Source organism: Pelodiscus sinensis, chromosome 4 (assembly GCF_052426305.1).
Source record: "Pelodiscus sinensis isolate ZL-2025 chromosome 4, ASM5242630v1, whole genome shotgun sequence".
Classification (NCBI taxonomy): Eukaryota; Metazoa; Chordata; order Testudines; family Trionychidae; genus Pelodiscus; species Pelodiscus sinensis.
Window position 1 is genome coordinate 80423321 of NC_143055.1, and position 15060 is coordinate 80438380.

The following is a 15060-nucleotide window of genomic DNA, read 5'->3' on the forward strand; positions in this document are numbered from 1 at the left end:
TATCATGGATAAAGAAGGGTTGACAGTAGCAGAATTGCATTTCATTTAGGAGGAGGTTTAGAAATACTAGGAATGTAAGGTCTGATCTAGTATTCCTGGAAGACCTGCAAAAAGTCTTTGAGAGTGTGTATTAGGCGTAGTCAGACTTTAGTTAAGGGACAAATGTTAAACTGTTAACAGAAACATCCTTCTTCCAAAGCATCAATTAGATTAACAAAAAAAAAAAAAAAACCTTTATAAAGTCTGACTAAAAACTTCTCCCATTTGCTAACTTTCCATTTCATGTAATATAAGGATTCCACTAGTCATTGGCTAATTACTGTGGACTTTTCTAGTAAAGATGGCACATGGATTTCTAATGTAAAAAATCCCAATCGAATCCACAAACAAACAATACTGCAACAACAAAAATTAGGCAATCTTTAAACATTCAGGAAAACAGAGACTATTTCCCTTTTCCTTCCCTCCCTCTTTTCTTGAAAAAAAAAATCCACCTTTAAATTCATTTAATTTTAAAAAGCCCAGCCCTAAGAAAGCAAAACTAGGTCTCCTTTAAATGTATTACAATTAAAAATAAACAACAAAAACACCTACCATATCCAAATATTCTGACACCAAGAAACTATCAAGCATGTGTTAAAAAAAATGTAGAAGAGGCTCTGGCTGCATTTTAGCTTTCCCTCTTATCACACAGTCCCCACCTCAACCAATATACAAGCTAAAAATGAGATCACACTTTAAATGCCACTGCCATAAACTGAGCTGAAAGAGCTTTTTGGGAGGGGTAGATTTGAAAAGTGGTTAGTGTTTTATATAAATAAAAGTAAATGGAAACAGTTGGCAGCTGTGAGTCATCCCATCACTAGTAAATGAATGGGATAAAAGGACTTCATTTTTCTAAGCACTTACAGTTTTAATGTAGCCAAAATCCCTAACCCTGGTGTAGTAACTTGTAAGCCAGAAAGTTTTTTTACTTTAGAAGATGAAGTACTCCTTTCAGCATGGCTTGCTCGACAAAGCCGACCATCTCCCTGTTGTTACGGTATAGAGCATATTCAATTATTTCCCTTTGTATGGTCTCTCAAACTTTCATTGACAATTGCAGTGTTATTGTAGTTGCATTGGCCCTAGAATACTCGAGAGACAAGGTGGAAGAGGTAATATTGCTCAATAAAAGATATGACCGTATCCACTTTGTGTCTCAAACTTTGTTTGAGAAATTATAGTGAATGCAATTAACCCTTCTAGTCTCCTTACTTTATTGCTTGGAGACCAACATTTTTATGGGAAAAAATAGTGCTTCTTTTATTTCCTTTACTTCTCCCCAGAACTCTATCATCATTCACACTGACTAGCCAGCTTGCAATATTGCCTACACCTGGCTTACCCTACATGGTTAGGTCAACATAGGTCAATGTAAACTGCCTTGCATCGACCTAGCTATGGAAACATCTTCACTGAAATTTGGCTCCCACCTACATAAGTGCCTCTATACACCAATTTAGTAATACCCCGCCCCGAGTGGCATAGAGACATGGTCCATGTTATTAGGTTGATACAGTATCAGTGAAGACACTGCATTGCTCATGTCAACTTTTACTGGACTCTGAAAGCCATCCCACAGCTACAGCTGTAGCGCAAAAAGGAATGTGTGGACATTCTGCAGGGGTTTCTTGCGCAAATAGAGCCTATCCGAAAAAGCACAGGTGCTATGAATGACCATCAGAGCTTTCTTGCACAAGAGCATCCATGCAGTGTGGACACTTTCTTATACAAAAGCAAGGTGTGGACGTGCTTTTGCTCAAGAACTCTTCCTCAAAAGACTTCTTGCGCAAAAACCCTGCAATATAGATATAGCCACAGTGTCCAACACTGACAATACCATTGACACAAGCACTCTTGGTGAGGACATGCACTCCCGGCACAGGGAGCCAAGGGCATGGCTGACATAGATTAGGGTGGACATAGCCATAGTTTCTCTTTCCCTCATCAAGGCCTAAATCAGTCATCGGCGAAGTTCTCACCTCCATCTGTACCCCTCCCTTGATACTATGCTCTATAGAGGCTTGCTACCTGGTTTCATAAGCTCTTTCCTCCACCCAAGAGTCTAGGCCTTCATTAGAAACTACCTTCCTATCTCACCGTCTAATAGTATCAATTTCCCTACTAGAGCAGCTCTGGCTCCATCCTCTCCAACATGCCTTTCTTTCTGTTTTCTGGCTGTGGAGGGGGTCATGGTTTTCTAGAGGAACTGGATGGGAAATGTTTACTAGTGCACTGGTAGAAGAGAAATATTTGTGAAAAGTTGTATCTGGGGAGACCTGAAGTATTAATAAAAGACCAGATGAATAAGATGAATCTGAGAAACCATTTTCTTCCTGCCAAAATAATGACATTTTACATACACTAGGGGTATGTCTACATTGGCCCCTTCTCCGGAAGAGGCATGTTAATTTCCAGCTTCAGAATAGGGAAATCCGCGTGGGATTTAAATATCCCCCGTGGGATTTAAATAAACATGGCCGCCGCTTTTTTTCCGGCTTTGAAGTAGGAATAAGAGATCCTCCGGAAAAGGGCTTTATTTCGGAGGATCATGCCAGTCTAGACGCTTTTTTCCAGCTTTTCCCCAAGCCGGAAAAAAAGCAGCGGCCATGTTTATTTAAATCCCACGGGGGATATTTAAATCCCCCGCGGATTTCCCTATTCTGAAGCTGGTAATTAACATGCCTCTTCTGGAGAAGGGGCCAATGTAGACGTAGCCTAGGTATTAGCCTTTAAAATGCTAATTAAAATATTATTTTTAAAAATACATAATTTCAATGTTTTTGGATACAAACAGATTATCCTGATTTATTTTAAAATTAGATTTCCTTTGTTATTGAGTTACTGTAGTCCTACTTAACGGGATTGCAGCAGGTGCAGCTCATACACTGTTTATTAATTATTATAATTAATGTCTATTGCTGTAGCTCATTTTGGTAGGTGCTGTACAAATGCAGACCAAAAAAAATGAGACATACCAGTTGTGTATGTTATTTTATTAATGATGAACAGAAAATTGCATTACAACAAATAGAAAGTCAATCCCAGCAGTCAATGACTAACAGATGACAAAGTATGATGGGATGGTAGATGATATCTTAAAAAAAAAAAAAAAAAAAAAGTCTATGTGGGACTAGATTCTCCTCTGACATTTATGTTAAAGCTAGATGGATTCCAAATAAATAAATGAAAGCAGATTTTCCTCCTTTCTGTTCTGTTTGCACTTCGCCACAGAGGTTGTTCTGGGGGTAAGTGACACTTAAAAGGTGAAGATACCATTTAATTTGGATCAGTAACAATGCCAGAATGTCTGCAGTTTCATTCTGCAGATTAACAAGGAAGGCTGATTCTCTCCCTTCTTCCCTCCCCCTGCCAATTGTGTGTTTGGCTTTAATTGACTGCTTGGTGGGCTCTATAACATGTTCATACAGATTTCAAGCTAGCCATAATAAAATGCATATACAGAATGTGAACATAATTCTGATAAACAGACCGATTTGCTTTTGCCCAAGCGCAATATGGAATCTTAGATCAATCTATTTATTCATGCATTCACTTTTACTGCTGAATGAATGTAGTCTTCTAGGTCTTGGCTCTGATAATTAACCCATTTTAGGTGAGAATTAGTTTTGGAATTTATTAGAAATAGTTACAGATTTTTCTGCTGGGTTACTTGGTGAATTTTGTTATTTCTGATATATATAACTTGTTTTCTGGCGAGAACAGGAAGAAGGTTTATGACCATCATTTTTTCTGGATTATGCGGGGAAAGTAATAGATTAAAAAAACCTCAGGAGGAAGAACTTTAAGGCTAGGCTGCCAGGTTCAAGAGAAAGAACCTCTAAGGCAATTTCTAACAAGATCTTGGCTGTCCCAACAATAGGGGAAACATAAAGGTGGCGTTGTGACAAATGTGTGTATTTTGGTAATATTTTAAGTATTTCCTTGCCCATCTCAGTTTCCTCTTGGCTTTGTTCTGCTGTGCATTGAGCATAAAGGGAAGGCATGAGGAGGAAACCAGAATCTCTAACTGGACAGAGGCAACACATGAATGGAGGATTCTGAAGAGACTATGGAAACCCCAGTCCTGGGACAGCCATGTCTCACAACCAATAGAGTTCTCCTGCCCCATCTCTCTGTAGGGAAGCAGAGCAAAGGATCCAAGAGAGCTATAAAAGAAAGGGGGAAATGTGTCAGGTATCTGGGCTGAGAGGAGGGGATCTCTTGGAACTGGAAGACAAAAGGGGAGCAGGGTGGCTGGCTCTCACCAACAAATATACAGTAAAACTCCATTGATCCAGCATCCAATGCTCCAGCACTCCTGATGGTCCGGCACCATTGGGAACCTGGAAGTGCTCTGGGCAGCCGGACAATTGGAGCTGCTCTGTGCCCAGCTTCCCTGATTCAGCCGCTGCTGAAACTAACCAGCAGCTGAATCGGGGAAGCCAAGGGCAGAGCAGCTCGGGTGCTGCCGGGTTGGTCCCACAGCGCCACCCCTCAGCGCTGCGAGACCAACACGGCAGCACCCCAGCTGCTCTGCCAAAGCCATCCCCGATTCAGCCGCTGCTGAAAGTGACCAGCAGCAGCTGAATCGGGGATGCCTGGGGCAGAGCCGGACTATTGGAAGGGGGGGTTATGAGGGATCTGGGGTGGCATCCCCCCCCACCCACCCACCTCACCCCGGACACCTCATAGCTCCCCCCCCCCCCAGATAGTCCGGCATATCTGATAATCCGGCACCCCCTGGGTCCTAAAGGTGCCAGATTATCGGAAGTTTACTGTATATAGAGAACAAGAAGAATGATTAAAGGTCTAGAGAACATGACCTGTAAAGGAAGACTGAAAGAATTGGGCTTGTTTAGTTTGGAAAGGAGAAGACAGAGCGGACATGATAGCAGTTTTCAGGTATCTAAAAGGGTGTCAGAAGGACAAGGGAGAAAAATTGTTCTCCTTCGCCTTGTCGGATAGGACAAGCAGCAATGGGCTTAAACTGCAGTAAGGGAGGTTTAGGTTGGACATTAGGAAAAACTTCCTGTCAGGGTGGTTAAACACTGGAATAAATTGCCCAGGGAGGTTGTGAAATCTCCATCTCTGGAGATATTTAAGGGCAGGTTAGATAGACATCTATCAGGAATGGTCTAGACGGTGCTTGGTCCTGCCATGAGAGCAGGGGACTGGACTCAATGACCTATCGAGGTCCCTTTCAGTTCTAGTGTTCTATGATTCTCTGATCTTAAGCCTGCCTCTCTCATGACCAATACATTCTTATATTGTTTTGAAAGGGCTGCCTGGTGTCACTGCAGATATGCGCTAAGAGCACTGTGAACTGAAGCTGTAGGAACAAGTCTCCCACAGAAGCCTGGCTTGCCCGGGATTCACTGAAGAGAACCCTGCTGGCATACAAAGATTCCATTTCAGAGTTTTAGAAGTTGTGGGCCTGCCCTGTGGAACTGTGAGGATCCTTGGGGTATGACACAGTAAGGTGACTGGCCAGAACACAGACCAGACCCCATTGGTAGTGGGTGAAGCTGCTGCTTGGGGAGGCAAGCTTCCCAGAGTATGGCCCCATGCATTGTCCATCCCTGCACTTCCTCGTTGTTTCCCTCTTCTCACCCATTCTAGCCAAATCCCTGAACCCAAATGTAGCAAATGACATTGGGGGAGGGGGAAACCCATTCTTTGAAAATGTCTTTCTAAAGAAAATGGAGCATGTTTTCCACTGCGTGCCAGATTGTAAAGATGGGACATGCAGGAGGTACCTAATTGAAAGCACTGCATTTGGGAATAAAAAATGACAGTCACAGGTTTATATACTCTGAAGTTTGTCAGAGATTTATTTGTAAAAACTTCATAGTAAAGGCAACTCAGTTGTCCTGCTGAATACACCATTAAATATTATGGAATACATGATGCAGCCCTTCTTTGTTTTACATTTTCTATGTTAAATATATGCTTAAACCTTCATAAAGTAATCATTCCAGATTGCTACATACTAAAACTAAAACTCACTGAAACAAAGACAAAACAACAAGTGGTCTGGTAGCACTTTATAGACGAACAAAACATGTAGATGGTATCATGAGCTTTCGTGTCTACGAAAGCTCATAATACCATCTACATGTTTTGTTCGTCTATAAAGTGCTACCAGACCATTCATTGTTGTTTTTTCCTGTAACAGACTAACTTGGCTCTTGAAACAAAGACCTTATTTTAAATTAAGCAGAGCAATTTAATATGTTCATAACAGAGTTCATTGCTTTTAGAAAAATGGAACACTTGTTATGAAAAATCACACAAAATAAATTAGACATGTTAATGAAATTTCACCATATGTTTATGTTAAAATATATTTCTAAAGATTTTAGACCTAACAGAGGATTTTATGTAGAGTACTGGTGTTGGTGGAGGGTTCTCTGAAAACTAGTTAATCAAATAGTCAGAAGTCAAAGGGAAACTCATTTCTCCGGCTAGCTGAAGGAAAAGGAATGTTGTCCCTTTAAGGGCTCCCTTCAACCAGGGGAGGGAGCCGGGAGGGAATGAAAGGGGAGTAGGGATAGATAGAAAGGACAGGAAGATTTTGGAAGTACGTGAGAGATATACATGCAGCCCTTTTCCTTTCTAAGCCTGACAGAAAGATGGGGCCTCTTTTGTCTCTCATTACTACACACTTCACTCATGCCAACAGTTCAGTGGTTAATGGAAAGCTACTTCATTTTCTTTCACTTTCTTGGCCTTCTCATATTTAGTAAAGAAAAACATTTTTTTGCTTTGTACAATGGCACTCACTAGAATAGGGCGAATACTGAGTTCACCTCAACAGTATGCCTGATCCTTTTAAATTTTTTCCAGAAACTTCCAATTTTTGTATTTCAAAGAGGCTACGTCTACACTGGCCCCTTCTCCGGAAGAGGCAGGCTAATTTTGAACTTTGGAATAGGGAAATCTGCGGGGGATTTAAATATCCCCCGCGGGATTTAAATAAACATGGCCACAGCTTTTTTTCCGGCTTGGGGAAAAGCCGGAAAAGAGCGTCTAGACTGGCGCGATCCTCCAGAATAAAGCCCTTTTCCGGAGGATCTCTTATTCCTACTTGAAATTGCTTCCCCTAGGTCTTTTCGCTGGCAGCCATTTGTGCCAGCAGCCTTGGGGAACCAGGTAAGCATGGAGACTGGGGTCAGGGAGCTGGGGCTGTTGGGGGGGGGGGGGGGACGAGGCCGGGCGCTGAGTGTTTGTAGGGTTGCCAGGTGCCCTGTATTTTTGCCTCCTGGCTGGGGAAAAATTCAGAGAATCTGATTTTTTTTACCGGATAGGAGGCAAAAATACCAGACTGTCCAGGTGAATACTGGACACCTGGCAACCCTAAGCACCATTCTTAAGCCAATCTAACTTTATAGACTAAGCCAACCCTGAGATTGAGTTTTCAGAACAAAAGTGAATGAATTGGAACAGTACATGGCAGAAGATAAAACAGCATCTTGGAATTACATGTTGCAATCCTGTCTCAGTGTGTAAGCAGGCGGTACTTCACTTGATTTTAACAGGAATAGTGTCTGAATAAAGTCTACAGAATTTTGCAGCCCATGAGATTGAGACATTCTTTAACATTTGACTATCACCTACAAAACCTGGGGAATCTGATTTCTATCTATGTATTTTCAGGTTCTGGGAGTCCCAGCACAGAAGGGAGTCCCATAGCCATTTCATTTCATGGAGCAAATGGTAGCAAGAGAGTCTTAAAACTTAATGGGCATGATACAGCCTGTGTTTCTCAAATACTCACACTAGGAAAAACAGTGACAAGGAGGAAAACCTGAAGACAGAATTTTCAAGCCTTTCAGATATTAGGAGCCAAGACAGAATGCAGAGAGCTGGCTGCTCAATTAAGGAATTTTCTTCTAGGAGATTAAATTGTTTCTTTCTCCTGACCTCTGACCCCGCTCCCAGGCAAAGAGGAAGGAGATGGTAATATTTTAAAGCTCCTTTCTGGATGAAGGAGCAGAGGCATCCATAAAATTTCCTGGCTAGTTTAGAGTCACCCATGCTAGAAAATCTTTATTTTCTGGGACTGGTATTAGCTGCTTCCAACAGATTCTGAAAGAAGAACCTGAGTGCACTTAAATTTTACATCATTTGCGTTAAAGAGAGGAGGGAGAGAAGTCATAGCAGTCAGTTCTGTGTCCACTTGGGCACTCTTGGGGAGACTGCTGTAAGTGTGAGCAGCCCCAGTATTCTAATGTATACCAGAGGCCATGTGAGCCAAGAATTCAGGCAGTGCAAAGATGACATGAAACTGCTTTTGCCCCCACCCCCGCCCCCGAAGGCTGCATGGCCTGCCCTGTTGCATTGCTCTGTACCAGAGCTGTGTGAATAACCCAGTTGTTCAGTTTGGTGGCTGGACTGAAAAAGAAAATAAATTGTTTCAGGCCAATCCAAAACAAAAGACTTTCACATTTTTCAGTTAGATGGAAAAGGTTTTTTTTTTTTTTTTTTTTTTTTTTAAGTCTTGGGTTGGACAAAAACACCATTTCATTTGATGTTTTTTATCTTTTTAAAAATAAAGTTGAAGCAACATTCAAAAAGATGTCAGAGAAATGTACATTTTTTTTATTTTTCCCCCACTGAGCAATTCAGCAAATTTGCAAAATGTTTTAGTTTACCCAAATCTGCTTTTTCAGAAGAAAAAAGCTTTGTTAAAAAAAAAATGTATCTTGTTATTTTTTATGACTAGCATAACTGATTGTAAATTAGAGGAGGGTTACTTGCTCTTGCTAAATCACTGCAATAGCTCAGTACACACATAGTGCTATTTTAAAAAAAAAAGAAAGATCATACATTTAGGATGCCTTTAGGTATTTTATAATGATGAACATATATTTTTTCTGACCAGCAGCAGCTGAATTTAGTAATTCCTATGTTCCCGTGACTTGTTTCCACTTAGGAATCAAGACAAAATGGATCCAGAAATGAAAAGTAATTTTAGACAGCCCTTGAGGCTGAAAAAAAGCAAAGTCAGGTCAACTATAACATTTTAGACAAAGGCTTTCAAAACTTTACTGAGACATGAGTGAAAGCTCAAGTTAGTTCCAAGCCAATTTGCCTTTCCTTTGTTCCTTTGTATATCCCTATGAACTAGAGTTGGGTGGACAATGGCTGTCTTTCCAGTCACCGCACTGCTAACATTTAACTCCTCACTTGCCTTTTGATAGTATGGTTGGCTTAAAAAAGGGACTGTGCAAATTCTATCCCTGACATCTTATGCAATGTAGCTGCACATTTCCTTTGCTCAGCAATTAGGGTTGCCAGGTGTCCGGTTTTGAACTGGACAGTCCAGTATTTGAGCTTTCTGTTAGGCAAACAAATTGAGAAAATATAAATGTCTGGTATTTTCTAAATAAGATGTAATGTACATTGTGATGTAATGTCAAGTGTGTCTGGTATTTTTGTTGAAACCATGTGGCAACCCTGCAATAGCTAGTTCCATATTGGGACTGTTGACTGACATTGCATCCCTTCCACACCTATCAATCCCCAGTGGGAAAGCAGGATTCAGCTCATGGACAAATGATAGTGAGAGAAACAGTATGGCCTGCCAGCAATTCAAAGGGGCCCAAGGCTCACGGCTGCCACAGTAGCAGTGATGGCACAGTGGCTGGAGCCCTGGTTTCAACAAAAATACCAGACACATGTCACATTACATCACAATCTACATTACATCTTATTTAGAAAATACCAGACATTTATATTTTCTCAATTTGTTTCCCCAGTTCAAAACGGGACACCTGGCAACCCTAATTGCTGAGCAAAGGAAATGTCCAGCTACATTACATAAGGGCTACATCTAGACTACATCCCTTTTTTGTAAAAGGGATGTAAATTAGACGTATCGCAATTGCTAATGAAGCGGGGATTTAAATCTCCCCCGCTTCATTAGCATAAAAATGTCTGCCGCTTTTTTTCGGCACGGAGCTTTGCCGGAAAAAAGCACCAGTCTAGACGCCGATCTTGCGGAAAATAAAGCCTTTTCCGAAAGATCCCTTATCCCTCTATGAAATAAGGGATCATTCGGAAAAGGCTTTATTTTCCGCAAGATCAGCATCTAGACTGGCGCTTTTTTCTGGCAAAGCTCCGTGCCGATAAAAAGCGGCAGCCATTTTTATGCTAATGAAGTGGGGGAGATTTAAATCCCCGCTTCGTTAGCAATTGCGATACGTCTAATTTACATCCCTTTTACAAAAAAGGGATGTAGTCTAGACGTAGCCAAGATGTCTGGGATAGAATTTGCGTAGTCCCTTTAAGCCAGCCAGGAGCCCTGGGCCTTTTAAATTACCACTGGTGTCACATGTGTCATGCAGCTCTCAGAGCTGGGGGGGGGGGGGGAAAACACATTCCAGCAGCACAGAGGGCTTGCTGGCCCCAACCCCACCCCTTCGACCTGAGGCTCTGCTCCTTCCAGGAGTGCTGAGCTGCCCCTCCCCCACATCTTGAGCAGGGCCCTCACTATGTGTGCTGGAGAGAAATTGCCCAGGGATAAAGGAGAGAAAAAACCCAAAAATTCCTTTGTCCCAGTTTGAAATTCCTATCTACATTTCTATTGGCTGCTTGCTACCTGGTTAGGTAAGAGACATAGTTAACCCCTTAGGCTGCGTCTAGACTGGCATGATTTTGCGCAAATACTTTTAATGGAAAAGTTTTTCCATTAAAAGTATTTGTGCAAGAGAACGTCTATACTGGCACGTGCCTTTGCGCAAAAGATTTGCTTTTGAGCAAAAGCATCAGTGCCAGTGTAGACGCTCTCTTGCACAAGAAAGCTCTTATGGCCATTTTAGCCATCGGGCTTTCTTGTGCAAGAAATTAACTTGGCTGTCTACACTGGCCCTCTTGCGCAAGAGAGCTTATCCCTGAGCGGGAGCATTGGAGTATTTGCGCAAGAACCACTGATTTTATACAATACAAAGTCAGTGTTCTTGCGCAAATACTCACGGCCAGTGTAGACAGGCGGCAAGATTTTGTGCTAAAGTGGCTGCCTTTGCGCAAAAGCTTGCCAGTCTAGACACACCCTTAGTTTCCAGGCTGCTGGCTAACCCTCATGGTCATGACATGGGCCCTCAAAGTTTTCTGGCTCTCTCATTAACTCAATTTTCTAGTCATTCTAGTCAATCATTTTGTTGTGACACATTGATATCTGGGCAGGTCAGGTATTTTACCCCTAACCCAGCTCAGATTTTAAATTTAACTGAAAGAGGATAAAAAAGTACCTTGTTTAAAACTATGAACCATCAACACTTGCACTGCATGCATTAAGGGACTGCCACTGCAAGGTGATGAGTACCCTCAAATCCCTGCTTTCACTAGGCATTGGGCACACTCAGCAATGTCTCAGTTCCAGATTCAATTAATCAGATTAAAAATGCCTCCTGTTCTTTACAAGGATCTCATTTTCTAAGAGTAGTTCAAATGGCTTCTAAGCCTGGGAGCTGGTCTTACATTCATTTTGTCAAGAGCTGGCCAGGGGAAAATGTATTACCGCAGACTCAGCTATACAGACTATATATTCAGGCATTGGTTACCATTAATCCGAAATTAAAACCCTCCATCATTTGTTGAGTCATTGCACAATACAGAAAAGCTGCTACCTTGCAAATGTACTTCAAGGCTAAAGACCCAAGCATCAGAAAATGACAAAGCAGGGCAGAATGAGGGTTTGCCAGAAATACAGAACCAGAAGAAGAAGAAGAAGAAAGGTCTTGTGGCAAAGACACAGCCCTGGGAGGCAGGAGAGCGTGACTCTATTCTCAGCTCTCCTGTAGACTGTGACTATGCATGTGAAATGTCTCTGCATTTCATTTTCCCTTTTTATACAATGGAGTGTTGATATTGAGTATTTATAGCGTATTTAAGGCTCTGTTCATTAATATTTGTTACATACTTCCCCCCCCCCCCCCCCCACAGAGTGTGTAACATCTAAGGATCTCAAAGTGTTATAGTATATATGGCACACCCTGGTCAGCTCTTTTTATGGGGATGTCAAGAAAATGCCCTGATTTCTCAATCTCTTTGTAAACATCTGGAAAATGATCTCCCAGTAAGGGAGAAAGAAATTAATTTCAATCTGCTGCTTGTTTAGACTGAACTAAATTAAACATATATAATTAGCTCCTATTGAACAAGTTGTGTTGTGCTGCACTCGAGGTACATACAGCTTTTCTTTCAATAGCTAGACACAATACAGTAAGCTAATTGCTTATTCCTAATAATATAGACAATAGGATCTGGTCTGGGAGCTTTGACTTAAAGACAACAAAAAAATCCATGTTCATATTTGCATCAAGCCTACTATTTAAGCTGCAATCAAAGCGCTGCTTAGATGGAATCCAGAGAAACCTAATTTGCTATACAATGGCAGGCCGGGCACAGAAACACCTTATTTCCATTGACTCCCCTACTATGATGGTTTGTTCCATATATCTGAATGTAACTAAGACTCCCAGGGGAGTGGGTTGAGGCTATTAAATTAGTGCTGAATTGCAAAGAATGAGGCAGGCAACCCCCAAAACTGATGGTTATTCCAAAACCTAGATTTACCAAGTCAGAACAAAACAGCTTCTATAATACCTTACCAGAAACCACCACCACAGTTCCTTTAATGCAGGGTTTCCTAACCTATGGGTTGGGATTCAAATATGGGTCACCATTACATTTCAAAAGGGTCACCAGGTGTTTCCCCAGGTGGTTCTTAAGGAGCTCTTCACATATTTTCTGAATTGCCCTGGGTCACCAAGTCTTCCTGAATTGTCAAAATGGGTTCCCATCTGGAAAAGGTTGGGAACCACTGCTTTAATGAAACCAAGCCTTAGTCCTCCACTCAGACACGCATGTAAAATAGGATGAGGATTCATCGTATAAAAAAGTTCTATGAATCCCAAAGGCTCAGAGACATTACCTCCACATTAACTAATATTTCAGATCTTATCCTAGGCTATGCCAGGACCCAACCCAAAACCTTACCCAGGTGCCCCTTATCCTGCCTTTCATCAGGGTGGCCTGGGTGTTGGGTATTCTGTCCTGAGGGATGCAGGACTTGAACCCACTACTCTACCCTCCCCAGGTGAATAACTTTATCCTCTAGGCCATGCTGGAACCCACCTCACCACCTTGTCTTCAGGGCATCCCTTATCCTGCCTTCCGTCGGGGCAGCCTGGGTGTTTGCTGTTCTGAACCCTCACAGGGTTAGTTTATTTTTAGTTAGTTAATTAACTAAACTAAAATGAGAGAGAATATTTGTTAAAACATCAATACACATACAGACATGGGTATTGTTCTGAGATCAGATTCATAGCAGAGATTGTGAGCTTTGTAGTTGCAAAGAGTTCTTTTGGAATTTAGTCCAGAGGTTACTGTCCAAGGTCCAACATCATATTAAGGGTGCTCCAGCTTAGTCCTGGGAACACAATCCTTAGGTAATCATAAAGACTTCTAAATACAGGCAGTCCCCGACTTACACGGATCTGACTTACGTCGGATCCGCAGATACGAACGGGGCTGCCCCAGAGTACACGGACTGCGGGACCTCGCGGTCCTGCCGCCCGTGTACTCTGGGGCTTTCTCTGCGTCTCCCTGGGCTGCAGACCAGGAAGACGCAGAGCAAAGCCGCGGAGGGGCTCGGGCAGCCCAGGGGTGCCTGGGCTGCCCTCGCCCCCTCCCCTCGCCCCCCCGCGGCTTTGCAAAGCCATGGGGAAGCCGGCAGCGGAGCAGTCCAGGCGCGCCTGGGCTGCCTCGCTGCCTGAGCCCCCCCCCCCCCCGCGGCTTTGCAAAGCTGCGGGGGGGCTCGGGCAGCGGGGCACCCCAGGCGCGCCTGGACTGCTCCGCTGCCGGCTTCCCCGCGGCTTTGCAAAGCTGCGGGGGGGCTCGGGCAGCAAGGCAGCCCAGGCGCGCCTGGACTGCTCCGCTGCCGGCTTCCCCGCGGCTTTGCAAAGCTGCGGGGGGGCTCAGGCAGCGAGGCAGCCCAGGCGCGCCTGGGCTGCTCCGCTGCCGGCTTCCCCGAGGCTTTGCAAAGCCGCGGGGGAAGCCAGCAGCGGGACAGCCCAGACGCCCCACGGCTGTCCCGCTGCCGGCGTCCTCAGAGGCTTTGCGCCCCGTCTCCCTGGTCTGCTGGTCTCCAAAGCCGCGGAGGACCCAGGCGGCGGGACCGCGGTGCGTCTCGGTCCGCCGCCCGTGTCTTCCTGGTCTGCTGGGGTGGGGGGGTGCGCAGCTAGTACGCCGCCCCCCCCCCCCAGCAGACTAGGCTTTTCTCCGGACGCCTGTGGCAGAGCAGCTGGGGTGCTTCCGGTTGGTCCCACAGCGCCGCTCTGGGCGCTACTGGTCCAACCCAGCAGCACCCCAGCTGCTCTGGTCCTGATTCAGCCGCTACTGGTCAGTTTCAGCAGCGGCTTAATCAGGACGCCTGGGGCAGAGCAGATGGGGTGCTGCTGGGTTGGTCCAGTAGTGCCGAGGAGCGGCACTACTGGAGCAACCCAGCAGCACCCCAGCTGCTCTGCCCCAGGCGTCCTGATTTAGCCGCTGCTTAAAACTGACCAGCACTGACTACAGGAAGCCCGAGGCAGAGTTGCTCTGCCCCGGGCTTCCTGGAATCAGCTGCTGATCAGTTTCAGCAGCAGCTGACTTGGGGACGCTTGGGGTTCTTAAGTTGATTCTGTATGTAAGTCAGAACTGGCGGTCAGTTTCAGCAGCGGCTGAATCTGGACGCCAGTTCCGACTTACATACAGATTCAACTTAAGAACAAACCTACAGTCCCTATCTTGTACATAACCCGGGGACTGCCTGTAGTCCTGCCTCTCAAACATCACCCAAAATTAGGTATAGGGATTAACATAAGGCAATTGCTTTTTACCATTTACAGATATTTGCCATAATATTTCAAAGACAGATTAATACAATAGGAACCATTTGATTACATTGTTAATCTCTAACAATCTATATCTAAACACACAAAAAGACCAACAGCTTCAGGGGGTAGTTGA

At 43.9% G+C, this 15060-nt stretch overlaps 1 protein-coding gene across 12 annotated transcripts in view; it reads right to left on the reverse strand.

Moving 5' to 3' along the window:
- TRIM2 (tripartite motif containing 2) overlaps nt 1–15060 on the reverse strand; it is a 120286-nt gene that overhangs the window by 77663 nt on the left and 27563 nt on the right. Inside the window, exon 1 of one of the 12 annotated variants that reach the window (XM_075930075.2) lies at nt 595–729. The exons of 10 other annotated variants lie outside the window; for them this stretch is intronic. The gene's annotated coding sequence lies outside the window, so the exon portion shown is untranslated. Of the gene's footprint in view, nt 1–594; nt 730–15060 lie in introns of those variants that run through there. One more of the 12 variants, XM_075930071.2, reaches the window with a different exon arrangement.